Source organism: Anopheles maculipalpis, chromosome 2RL (genome assembly GCF_943734695.1).
Source record: "Anopheles maculipalpis chromosome 2RL, idAnoMacuDA_375_x, whole genome shotgun sequence".
Taxonomy (NCBI): Eukaryota; Metazoa; Arthropoda; class Insecta; order Diptera; family Culicidae; genus Anopheles; species Anopheles maculipalpis.
In genome coordinates this window covers 12,038,219-12,050,837 of record NC_064871.1, presented here as the reverse complement: position 1 = coordinate 12,050,837, position 12,619 = coordinate 12,038,219, and the positions used below count along the sequence as shown (strand labels likewise).

The following is a 12,619-nucleotide window of genomic DNA, read 5'->3' as shown; positions in this document are numbered from 1 at the left end:
TTTCTGTTTCGGTGTTTGCAGCTGAGCAGTTCGAGGTGAAATGGGAAAATCGTTGGAACGCAAGCAACCCGCATGGCCAACTCTCGGTGCTCGGCAATAAACTCAAGATAGTGATTCGACACAACTTTAATCATCGGTTTGGCTCAAGTACCCGTGGGTGAATTGAAATTGTTTGGAACGACGATATGTAATGGGTTGCAATAAGAGTTTACCATTGTAATAGGGTTAGTTAGTTTATTTCTTGCGGTAAAACTGTCGTAAAGAGCAGCTGATGGCAATATACATTATGTCACAAAAGTATCGAGTATTATAAATTTAAAAAGCAATTTTCACATGTACATACAGTGACTGAAACAGATCTCGGGGCGTATTGCTAGGAGGTTCAATTTGAAGTAGAAGTAAAAAAAAAATATACAAAATTAACCTGTTAAAAATCTTTAAATACTTTTTCTTAAGTATTTTCTAAAAGCTTAGCCAAATTAGATTTTTTAAAAATATTTTTCACTTTCGTACTTCTTTTTCATTTAACTGCCTGCCCATTTGAAGCATATTAGAAGGAGTAGGATCACTATTGTCTTTTTAAACCTGAACCCAAATTCATGTCTGAAGATTCGGAAGGTGTTTCCAATCATATGAACAGTTTTCCAATGACCAAGTATGAGCACAGTCTAAATCATTGTATTGGAATATCTTCAATTTCCCACTCTCTTTTTCATTTGATATTTTTTTAAAAAGATTATTTTTTAAAAATGTTTTTGTTTTTTAAATATTAAAAAGACGATTTCTTAACAAAAGATATCCAACAAATTATTATGGTACCGAACTGAACATTATATGAAAGCACTAAGAAACCGGGTCGTTTAAGAAATAATTTCGTTCCTCGACCAACGTACTGCATTTCAATCCCCGAACATTTATATACAATTTCATCATCAGTTTTGGATTTCTCTAGCATAACTGAGTCATTTGGATAGCACACCTTCTACGAGTCTTGTCGTTACTTTTGGGAATCTAAAATAATCATAAAAGCCTGTGATCCTGGTACACTTCTTTCTCACTATTCCATAGTTTTCTGGCTCAGAATTGGCTTTGGGAAAGTATAAACTATCAAGTTCTTTGACTCTGGAATTGCTTGAATTGCAGGAGACTTATGGTCGGTATGTGTTCTACTATTTAGTATTGCAATGTATGTAACAATATTGGCTATTCAAAATTGAATTTTATATTCATTTTGCTCTGTAGAACAATGATCTGTTTATTTGTGTCTATTTCGGTCTTTCAGTAAACGATTTTCAATCAGTTTTTTTAGAATGCCCAATACAAAGATATATGAAAAAGAAAAATAATAATGAATGTACAGATGCTCTAGGCTAAGAGAATTGCTCTCAAAGTCAAGCAAAAGTTGAATTTTAAGGTGTACGGATATCCGTTTGAGTCACTTTGTATAATTATTTTCTTGACTAGACTGTTGACACAGCTGTGAATATTTTTTGTGTACACTTTTAGCGTCATCAGCCTATTAATATAAAGTTGGCATGGAATTTTATCGATCATTATTTAGATAGCTTTTTTTTAGATTGGGACAAATGCTTTTGCATTTTGAAAAAAAAATCGTCACTTTTCAGCTTTGTCGTTGTTATTTGATGTCGATTTATTTAAGCAGAGTCAAATTTCTTCCAAAAGCTTCAACAAAAGAAGGGGACAGTAACCATGTTCTCGATCAAGCAGTATTCGACCAAACTTTTATATATTATTTATTAATTATTGAGTATGGCAGCTCGTCACCGTATTGTCCGACCAAACTTATTTCGTATCCCAAAATTAAAATAGCAACTTTTCGGACGATGCTTTAAGTCGATTGAGGTTATAAAAGAGACATCTCAAAACACAAATGAAGGCGATCACATCAAACGCACACACAAAACAATATTTTGTAAACTTGAAATAAAATGACGTACGTTTATTAGCTCTAATGCGGTCTTTTTGAAAGTCAGAGTGCAATCATTTTACAAATTTTAGTGTTAAAAAAGCTCCAAATATATTGATTACTTTCATTAAATAGCATAAAGAAATCCACTAACCGTCTACTGATTTCAATCAGGATTTGCGCACGTTCTCCCGCTTGTAAGAAGCCTTAAAAATATATTCTCATTATGATTCCATTAACGCAAATTGGCAAGAAGCAGCAAAAACAAAGCATAACAATGAACATTTTCCAAGTGGCAATATTTGAATTTTTGAAATTTTCTGTTGCGCATGTCACATTGAAACGTTAGCGCCTAAATTTAGGCAATGCACGTATACAGCAATTGAGTTTATGATTTTATTTCGTTCCATTTTTCAGCAGCAGCTTTCCGATGTGGTGTGAATTTTAAGCAGTATTTTACTGTACTTAAGCACTTATTCTTGAAACAGTTATTTAAAGAATAACAGAAAAAATGAATCGCCAAAATGGCTAGCTAGCAACGATCTTTCAACGCATTCCTTTCGATACTTTATGATTGACGTGGTTTCCGACCGGAACTGCGAGTCGGAAAAGTTTGCCACAAATCGCACAAATCTCGTCGATCTTTCGCCAGCGAACATGTGTAAAGCTATGATCAAGCGAACAAAACAAAACACGGAGAAAAAAAAACAAGAAAATAATAAAACTTTGCTTTTTACGATCCAAAGTCCGTAAACAGCCATATGCGATAAAATTTTGGGAGGCAAAAATTTGAAAGATTGCTAAAACATGATAGAAGCTTATCCGTGTACGCCGGAACGTATTCAACTCAAGCGTGGACGATTAATATTGGCATCGAACGCAGAAACAAAGCGCAACAATAACGGGTAAAGCAAGAGAGAAAGAGAGAGAATACAAAAAAATGTCAAGCTTTTTTCTGGCCTTGTCAGCCACCATTAAATGGTTATGAAAACCGTACAAAAATAAAGAATGACAGCGACCAATAACAAAAAAGTGCACATACGAGAAACGAAAAAAAAAAACGGAAGCCTAACCGTAACATACAAGATCAAATTTACTCAACCTCGTCCGATGAATCAATTCATTAGTTCTGTCGGAAAAAAGGCTGGCATCCCTACCATCCACCACGTGGCAAGGAGACAGGCGGGAACTGGAAAAACTCCTGTTGCTAGCAATTTGTAAAAGTGTGTCCTTGGCTTTCGGGGCTTTCCCTGTACCCGTGCGTACTGTTTGCTGATAGTTCGGCTGTCAATCTAGCAAAACCACTACCGAGGCGGATGCGGCAGATGCGGGATGTTCCCTTTCCGGGAGCGAAAGAGAAGAAGTGTCGGAGAGAGTTCTCCTTCTCCCATCAGTCACTTCGTTTCCTCCCGACTTTTTCATCACATCCGGCATATATCGCTTTTGCGAAATCGAATTCAATTCCGTTCGGAGGCAATTTTCTAGACAGGTCATATGTAACACAATTTGTTATTTTTGTTTGGCAAGCGCCCACTTTCGATTTTCGGCTCGGTTCAATCAACTTGAATATTGGCAACGGTTGAAGGGAACCACTTGGCTGGGGCACCCCGGGGGGGGCGTTCGGGAGTTAGTGATATGCTATCGCCCCACGGTACATTTGTGTGACCGTTTTGCCTCATAAACCAGGTCAGCAGGAAAAATCCTTCCCGCTGGGGGCGAGGAGAGAGAACAAAGGGAGAGAGGCAGGAAGAATCCATGGAAGCAAAAGTTTAAGAAATCTGCCCCGGAAAAGGGGTAACGGGTAGAAGCAGAAATGGGGGAAAGTTGGCAAGAGCAGTTCAATATCACTGGAACCAAACAACGAGCAGGACGGTGTTTCAGGCCACCGTGTCGTGAAGTTAGCAGCAATCAAGGCGCCAACCACCGGGACCTGACACAACAGTAAAACGGGGGAATTCAAGAGCTGAAGTGACATAGGCGGCCGTTTGTAAGGTTCGGGGGTTTCTCACTTCTGCCTCTTATCACACCCCTCCGCCTTCCGTCTCGCCACCTTCAACACCATATGCCCTGCCCCGTGACATCAGGATGATACACACGTAGCAGCGGGCAGAACGTACCCAAACACGGCGGCGGCTGTCATTTGGATGAAAATTTATGCGATCTAATGGAATAGAAAAGGAGGTGATGTGCTTTGGGAAGGTGGGACCGCACCGTACCAGCAAGCTGCCAAGCGGACAAACGAAGACCGCTCCGAAGACAAATCACCCTGACGTCACCGGCGGCGGCTACGGCGGCACCAGCAAACTACGGCCACCACTAGTAGTAACCCGCGAGCCAAACCCAAACAAAAGCCTCCCGAAAAGCCTCGGATGACGATGATTGATGGATATCGATGGGAAAACCGACGATCGGTTCCTCACTCATTTTGCTTTTCGTCCGGTGTTCCGTGGCGTTCCCGCTGCTCTAGGATCACCACGCCCATTCGGTTCCCTGCTTTGTTTCCCGCTCATTTGTCTTCGTCGATCGGGGATGGCACACTTGAGGGTGGTGGTTTTTGGGTGGAATTGAAAATGCAAAGCAGGATACGGCGTACGAATTCCGATGCGTATTACCGGAGCGCAGCAGTATTTTCTCTGTCTGCACGTCCGCAGAAACGTCCGGATATTCCGCACAGGGCTGCTGCTGAAACTCCCGAAGAGTTTAACTTTAAGTGAAATGTTGTGCGTCGTGTCAATTGTGTGATGGCCAATTGCTTAAAAGGATCCAGCTTCTAGTTCTCGAGTGGTTGTGCAACTTTCTCTATTGAACTTTTACCCTCCCGAGCAAACAATATTGACTCGAGGACGTTTTTGACGGAAAACGACAAGACATCTGTAGGGATTTGAAGGTTGTTCCGTGTTCCCCAACCATCACGCACCAGTTTGGAACCTTTTTTTCTATCGGATCGTTCACAGCACTTTCTCAAACCACCCAGTCAGGTCAGGCAGGCAGAGTGTATCAAAATACCCTTGTGCGAAACGGATGGCTCGATTTCCACTTGGGAGGACTCTCTTGATGCTCTCGATAATGTTCAAATTTGTTTAGCAAACTATTCCACTTAAAGAAGGACAAATTTGAGGTTAAGAGCACGACCAACACTCGATGACTTTGAGCTGCAAGAGGAGAAGAATGGAGCGCGAGGAGGGTTAGGTAGGAACCTCTTGAGGGAAAAGGTTAATGATGGCCCTCTTTTGACTGTCGCAATCGTTTTGGGGTTCCCAGCCCAGAGAACCCAACAGGTTTCCCTTAACACCTTCACCACGGGCAATCTGTTTTGGCTTAAACCGACCGTTAACCGGTGGGTCGGTTAAATTACACAGAAAATCGTAACGGTGTGTCACCCGCTCGTGTTACTAGCAAAGATATAAGGATCGGATGTCCCCCTTAGGAGTGGAGGAGTGGGAAAATGGATGTGCAACTTACCTCTTTAAGTCCTCTTTATGGTTGTTCGGTGTGGGACAAAAAAGGATTTGCAGTTCCGGGTGTTTTTTATAGCACAAGGGTCGTTTATGGGCAGCGTGCAGCAGCGACGGACGCTGCTATAAATCAAACGGCACAAATCCTTATGGAAGTAGTAACTGTAGGCATCAAACTGGACACTATGCACACACACAGACACACATACATACACAAACGAACGAACTATCTATTTACTATTGTGTTGGGTTTTACGATAACGGGGACACTTTCTTGCACAGTGTAATTATCATTATCTTAATATTCACACACACACACACACATACACACACTCACACACGCGTACACACACATGTTGCATGATCATTCGCGGACACACTCGCACACTTGACACTTTCCGGAGTTGACGCAACGGCGGCACGCAACAATGGCACAACAACGCAAGCAAAGAACACCAGCGAAGGAAAAACGGGGTCACAAAGAAATCAACCGATGGCACTCGGCACCTTGGCAACATGTATCCCGGCGAGCGCTTTTATGATGCTGATGATGATGCTGTACCGTGCGCCATTTGCCGTCGGAAGTGAGATGTTCCGGGGGGTAGCGCCGACGACGAAGAAACAGGAGACGATCATCGTTCTTTTTTTGTTCGTTCGCTGCTTGCTTTCTGCCCTTTGCGCCCTCGTAAAGGTAAGGAATGGAAACCAGGAACCGTTCCTTTCGCCTTCTCAACCGCTTGACTCGAGTGGCGAAAGTGATGGTGGCGGTGATGCCATCATCGCTCAATTGCACCTATACCCGAGGACACCCCGTAAGAAGGATCGCCTCTTTTTTTTTGTAGTCGGCTCCTTTGTTCACGGCCAACTATGATGATGCTTGTCTCTTCCGCGATGTTCCTTTTTTTGTTGCTCTTTTCCTTGTTTAGTTTTTTGGTTGAAAAACGGCCTGCTTTTTTTCTTTACTTCCGAGTTCTTTACATCTTGCTACCGGGCGGAAGTGTTTAACAGTGGCAATGGAGGTGTACCTTCCCGACACACGGCACAAGCGTTCTCGAGATCACAACCGAACAAGACGACGACGACGTTCCGACGTTCGGAACTGTGCACGTGGGACCGTGCTGTTCGGTTCGTGGCTGTGGCGAAACTGACTGAACAACGCACGAGAGAGCATCCTCCATCGGTCGGTTGAGTTATCCTAGCGTCACTCACGCGCGCACGACGCTCCGACCCGATGGGTGCTCGCGCGATACTACTTGGCGACCCTTGCTTTGGTCGACTGCCTGTAAACAACACGGGTATGATCTCAAGTGAAACACAATGGACAGGCGAACGGATCCGCCAGCGAGAAGAGTGTCTTCGTCTTCAACCCAAAAGGGGAACTCGTGCGTTCCTAGCCGGACGGGGACCGGATGTGGTGGGTTGAGGCGTGGTGTGGTAATTAATCGCCTTGCGCGCGTAATGTGCGCTTTCCTCCTGGCACGGCGGGCATATCGCTGGACCCGCTGGTCTGTAAACACTTACTCATCACATTTATCAATTACGCATAATAGGCGACCGGTTGTACCGGTACGACCATGCGCCTCCATCTGTCGCTAGTTTGTGCTTTTCTACTTTTACTATCCATATTAACGTCTCTCTCTCCCTCTCTCTCTTTCTTGCTTTGGTTCAATTTTCCTAGAAAGATAGGTAGCGAGAGACTATATTGAATTTGTGTGTGAGAATGTCTAGAAGACGAGTCTGTCTGGAAGACACTGCAACTACATTAGTAATCATTTTACACAGAATTAAAGATAAAACGTAAATTGAATTGTTCTGTGTGTGTGTGTGCGGAACATATAGGCTCATCCCTCAAGGGTGATTTTGGACTTCCCAATGAAACCGAAATTAAGGTTGCACATTTCAGGGGACTCGAAGGAATTGAAGATAACTTTATTAGTTATAATGCTGGTGATGCGAGCAGCAAGATCGAGAGCATTAATTTCCCACACCAAAGAACGAGAATGATAAAAAACATACATATTTTACTGTTCACACAGAGACAAACTCGTTTGGACCAATTAGTCCTCCACTTCACGAAGAACGCAGGCAAGCAGACAAACTCTTAGCATTCTCTTTTTTTATTTTCTTATTTTCTCATCCATCCGAAGCCAAACACTAAACCGTTGATCAAAACCCAACAAGACAAAGTAAGCAGTTGGCGCGATCACAATTTCGGACAATCATTCAAGCAGCGAATACATGCGATGCATAGTTCTGGGGAATCATATTAACAAACGGCTCAACAATCTCATATGAATCAGGACATTCGAACAGAGGAAAAAAAAACAGCTAAAGAATACACACACGAAGAATGGGGGTCGTGCGACGAACGATGTTTGGCATTGAAGGTATGGCATAGATCAAAAGCTAGCAGAGTGGTTTCTGAATTCCGGGAAAGGGTATTTGTAAGATGCCGGTCCCGTATAAGAGACACAGAGACGTACCGAGGAGAGCTCGTCTGGCAAGATCACATGAAGCAAAGCATTTGTCGAAAGGTCGATACAGCCGTGGATGAAGGCTTAAACAATGAGAATACTGGGGATTTATTATGATTTAATTTAGTTTAAAGTATTACGGCTCACGGTCGTATTTTCGTTGCTTCGTTGACGACTAATAATACTGGCTTTCAGTCGTAAACTAGTTAAATGGTAACGAAAAAAGTTTTTGAACGATTGAGTACTGAGTTGAAATAAGAAGCATAAAGCAACTAAGTAATACGGAATATTTACTTACAGGGTTTCGATCCATGTAATATAGCGAAGCAATCTAATCATCAATATCACTTTGGAAGGTGTTAAACGAAACATGTCAATATTCCGAGGCGATGTGTGAGACGTACTCCTGATTAATACGCGTAGCCGATAGAATTGACTTGAGGATCAATGCGACAAAGACAAAGTACTTGCTTGTCGGAGGCTCGCTAGCTTGGGACAATCATAACCTCGGTCAACGATGTCAACAGTGAAATTTAGAACATGCCTGGTAGAACATGAAATATGAATCCTTCCGCTCTATAATGTTTGGCTTTTTTGTAACAGTTTTGTTCGTCTATGCCCGAGACAAAACTTCCTAAGAATATGCAGCATGAGCTAAAGTCATTAACAGGCCAGTTTATTTAACAGAAGGGCGACCAAAAATAAGAAGTATCATCCTATTCTTGAAGCTAAGGAAGCTCATGCTTGAGAGCTTGGAAGGGAGCAGGTTGGGTTTCATTTAAATTTTAGACACATTTTCTTCTAATTTATCCAACTACTTTTGACCACATTGAAAATGTAGTGTGCTTCCTTGGCGACATGCATACATTTAGGCGTTTTTTGTCTCCTCTAGTCTTATACCGTTTTTTCTTCAAATTAATTGTTGAAAATTGCAAGCTTCTTGTAGAACTAGGAGAGATTTCAAACTCGATTGTGAAGCTCGATTGCAATCTGCTGTGTTATTTCTAATAAACATTAGAAGCTCCACTGTTGGCAAAATGAAAAAAAGTCAATTCAATAGCTTATTTACATCGCTAAATCATTCACATTTGATCGGGTTTAATGCAAAAATTAGATGGAAAAGTTTATTTAAGCACTTCTTCTTCAGTAGTAACTTTCCCCTCATCTAATATAAAATTCAGGTACATGATTAAAAATTTCCACAACGCACTTGCAATATTTCTCCTTAGTGATTCAACTGTTCCGACACTCTGTCTTAAAGACACTTAGTGCATAAGTATCCTCTGTTTTATCGTGCATCCAAATTGCCCAACCTTTTAGACGAAATTCCCTACACTCAACAAGTGCTCACCTATCGGCAAACACTCGATAGACTTTACAGCGATAAAAAGTCCAACACAATTACTTGCACTTCCCGCCAAATGCTCTTAATTAGGTTGTGAATCGTACCGGGAATTAAATGAAAACATTAAAAAGCTCGCACTAAATTACGGTCCGCAAAACGACCACGTCTCCGTGCTCGCCCGAAGCTCTGCTAGCAACACCGGTAACTCATCGGTCGGTACACGAGCGTTAAGGAGACATCCTCCAAATCCAACAGCACCCAGCCGGAGCTCGTTTGGATGTTTGGAAGGGGGGAGAGTGTGCAAAAAAGTAGGAACCAACCAGCAAAAAAAACAACGCCGGACACCCAGAAGGAAATGGCAAATCACACAGATGCGTTCAGTTCGTCTGCGTACGGTACAAAACTGGAACACGAGTGGACGCACACGTCCTTAACCTAACGGCGTCAAAAATAAAAAAATAAAAATTGCTTTATGAGCTTTGTTCTGTGGAGCGGTAAGTGAACGGGCAGCCTATCCCCTAAAGCTACGCTAACGCCAAGGTTTGTGCCTTATGTTACGGGCGAGGTTGGCGTGTGCCAGCTCGACCGTTTGTTTGGAGGCCGCTGATGCTCGTTAGCGGATTACGGGGAGTACGCCAATAATATGGGTTTTGTGGAAAAAAGTCGACACTCTCGTTTGACGGTTTGTCGCCTCACTGCAGGGATGCTTGTTCACGGTTCGCGAATCCCGCACAATGAGCGCTGTAACATTGATCACAACAATGAGACGAAATCGAAACCGGAAAAAAAAGAATTCCTACAGAAAGCTGGACGAACTGAGCCGGAAAAATCGTGTAACGCAACGAGCATGCGTTGCCTGATTTCGGCGGCATATCTGCGACGACCGGTGAAAGAACAAGGCTAGAAAAATCGCTCCATACCCATCAGCCACGAGTCATCCATTGTCGTCAGTACCAACAGCATCATCGTCATTATCGGCCCCATCTGTTCGTCGGGAAGTAAGGAAAGATTACTTTCCCTCAAACATTATCCACCCCCGTTCAATGAGTATCGAGAATCGGGAGGGAGGGAAACCCCCCCCCCCCAAACTCTATTGATCGCACTCATTTTCAAATTTTAAATTGCACCCGATAGGTATGTCGATTTTCCACTACAGAACCGCTGGAGGATTTTGGTTTTTTTGCGCTCTTTACTTCAAGTTATTTCAAGTTTTCTAATTTTCGCACAAAAACCTCGCAACCGTGCACCACGTGCGCTGCACTTGCCTGCCGTCCGAACGGTTCACTTCATATCCTGGTGTTTATTTTTCTTTGCCCTGTTTCTTCCGACCTTAATTCCTGCTCGCTGGAAGCAATTCGGCGAGCAAGAAAACCTGTCTTTTTTCCCCCCACATACACATACACAAAAAAAATGAGGAAAATATGCGTTCCACCATTGCTTACAAGCACTCCAAGCAGACAAGGAATAGCATAGAGCGCACACACAAAAAAAAAAATGGAAGATTAAAAGACGAAAACATCGATGATGGTTCGTATCCCTTAACACACCCGTGAGCCGGGTTTGCGAGAAATGGGTGGGAAAATGAAAAGAAAACTTGGACAAAAACCACAACCCTTGTGTGTTGGGAGAAAAAGTTTGTTAGCCGCTCGTCGTCGTCGTCTTTTCTGTTCGCCCTTACCGTTTTAGTGTATTACATGAATGCTTTGAAAGTTTGTGGCGGCACGCCTCACAGTGGCCACATACACGAAATTGGTTTCCCGTGAGAGGGAGGGAGGGAGGTGGGGGATGCTCCGTTCCGGAATTCGTAGACATTCCATGACGAAATGGCTTTTTTTGTGTGTGTGCGTGTATTGCACGTTCTTTTACACACAAAGTAAGATCGATGTGTCTTGATTCCCCACTGTGCCTCCACGGGTGCGTACATGCGTGTGTGTGTGTGTGCTCTACAAAGTGTCCAAATATGAGGTAATATTTGACCGAGAAACCTAACTCTTCCTTTCCAAAACCCGCTCCCGCTCCCCCAATCCGTTCCAGTGTGGGAGAGAATTCTTTCCCGCCCAATTTCGGTTTGTTTGTTTGCCCGCTGGCAAATAGATCGTTCCATTTATTTTTAGGCGGCCATCGTTACGGCTTTTTGGCCTTCCGTGGGGTGTACTTAGAGATATAGGGATGGCATACACCGAAAAAAAAAAAACCCGCTGGACACAACACATTATCGGAAGCGGAGCGCACATAAGTCACCGGTGAGTCGTCGTACGCAGCGAAAGTGGATGGATGTTGGTTGGATTGAAGGTTGGGTTAATGTCAATAGAAGAAGTTTTTGCTTCCTTCCTTCTTGCTTTTAACAGGTTAAAATGGTATCGAAAAAGTAAAGAAAGAAGCATCAAGCGATCAAGGTTAGACGGCAATGTTGAGGCACACGGTTAGTAATGTGACCGATCCTACGCACAGCGTGAAAGGTTTCAACGAATCTGTGGATAAACCATTGGGTGTAAATTACCTGTTGCGTCGTCGTTATTATCCAGAGCTGCTCGTTACATCCTTGTCCCGGAACACCTACTCTTTCAGGAGCAACAAAGAATGTGATTTTTGATATTATACAAACGAGTTTGGAATTTGTCTGAAATCGTCCGAAGCAGTCCTATAAGCTTGGCTTTATTGTTACTGTTCGTGGGATGCAGCATGTATGATCAAAGCGTTTACATCTCATCGTCGTTAGAACACGATGATATATGGCGTGTGAGCGAGCGTAGTATGGTTTTGACATCTACCAACCGTGCGTTTTACTAAGAATAATCATCACAGTAACCCTTCTGTTGCCCACGTGGGTAAAACAATGGAGTAATATGTCTGCTGTCGGTGAAATTGCTCTTGAAATTTTATAATTATATCTTGTTAACCAGTGAGTGTGTGTGTGTGTGTGTGTGTATGTGTGTTTATGGAAGTGAAAATTATTATCTTCAGCATTCTGGTTCCTAGATGGAGGAAAATTTTTATCAAAACGGTTTGTAAGTTGTAAGTGTTTCTTTAGCCGAATTGCATTTAGGTGAGATATTGCATACTATGATGTAATAGACTTGTTGATGCCACATAGTTGAATAGTCGAGTTCTCACTACGAGGGAACGATCCTGGCAGTATTTGAACTGTCGCCTCTCTTCCCGATCGTTCGAATTTGTGTGTTCCGGGCTATATTTCTCAATCTTTCGTAAATTTTATTTCCTCGTCCAATCGGTACATCGGGTAAATCGAGCCTAAAAGTATGCAATATTGAATCTCCTAATACTATACCGAGTAGTTGAATCGTCTGACTGACTGAATCAATTGTGTTCGACTAGGAGGAAGATTCGCAAACGATTTACTGGCCCGTAGTCGTTCGTTAGCTTCTGTCGTAAAAATTCTCATTCGTCACACCCGAAT

General features: G+C 42.8%; 2 protein-coding genes and 1 long non-coding RNA gene across 3 annotated transcripts in view; 1 reads left to right on the top strand and 2 right to left on the bottom strand.

The window, feature by feature from the left end:
* Positions 1 to 12,619, bottom strand: part of LOC126560096 (uncharacterized) — a 428,080-nt gene that overhangs the window by 180,745 nt on the left and 234,716 nt on the right. The gene's annotated exons all lie outside the window — the stretch shown is intronic.
* The window catches only part of LOC126559891 (uncharacterized), a 224,337-nt gene that overhangs the window by 57,369 nt on the left and 154,349 nt on the right, over positions 1 to 12,619 (top strand). The window lies entirely within an intron of this gene.
* LOC126557130 (V-type proton ATPase 116 kDa subunit a 1-like) overlaps positions 1 to 12,619 on the bottom strand; it is a 145,415-nt gene that overhangs the window by 52,020 nt on the left and 80,776 nt on the right. The gene's annotated exons all lie outside the window — the stretch shown is intronic.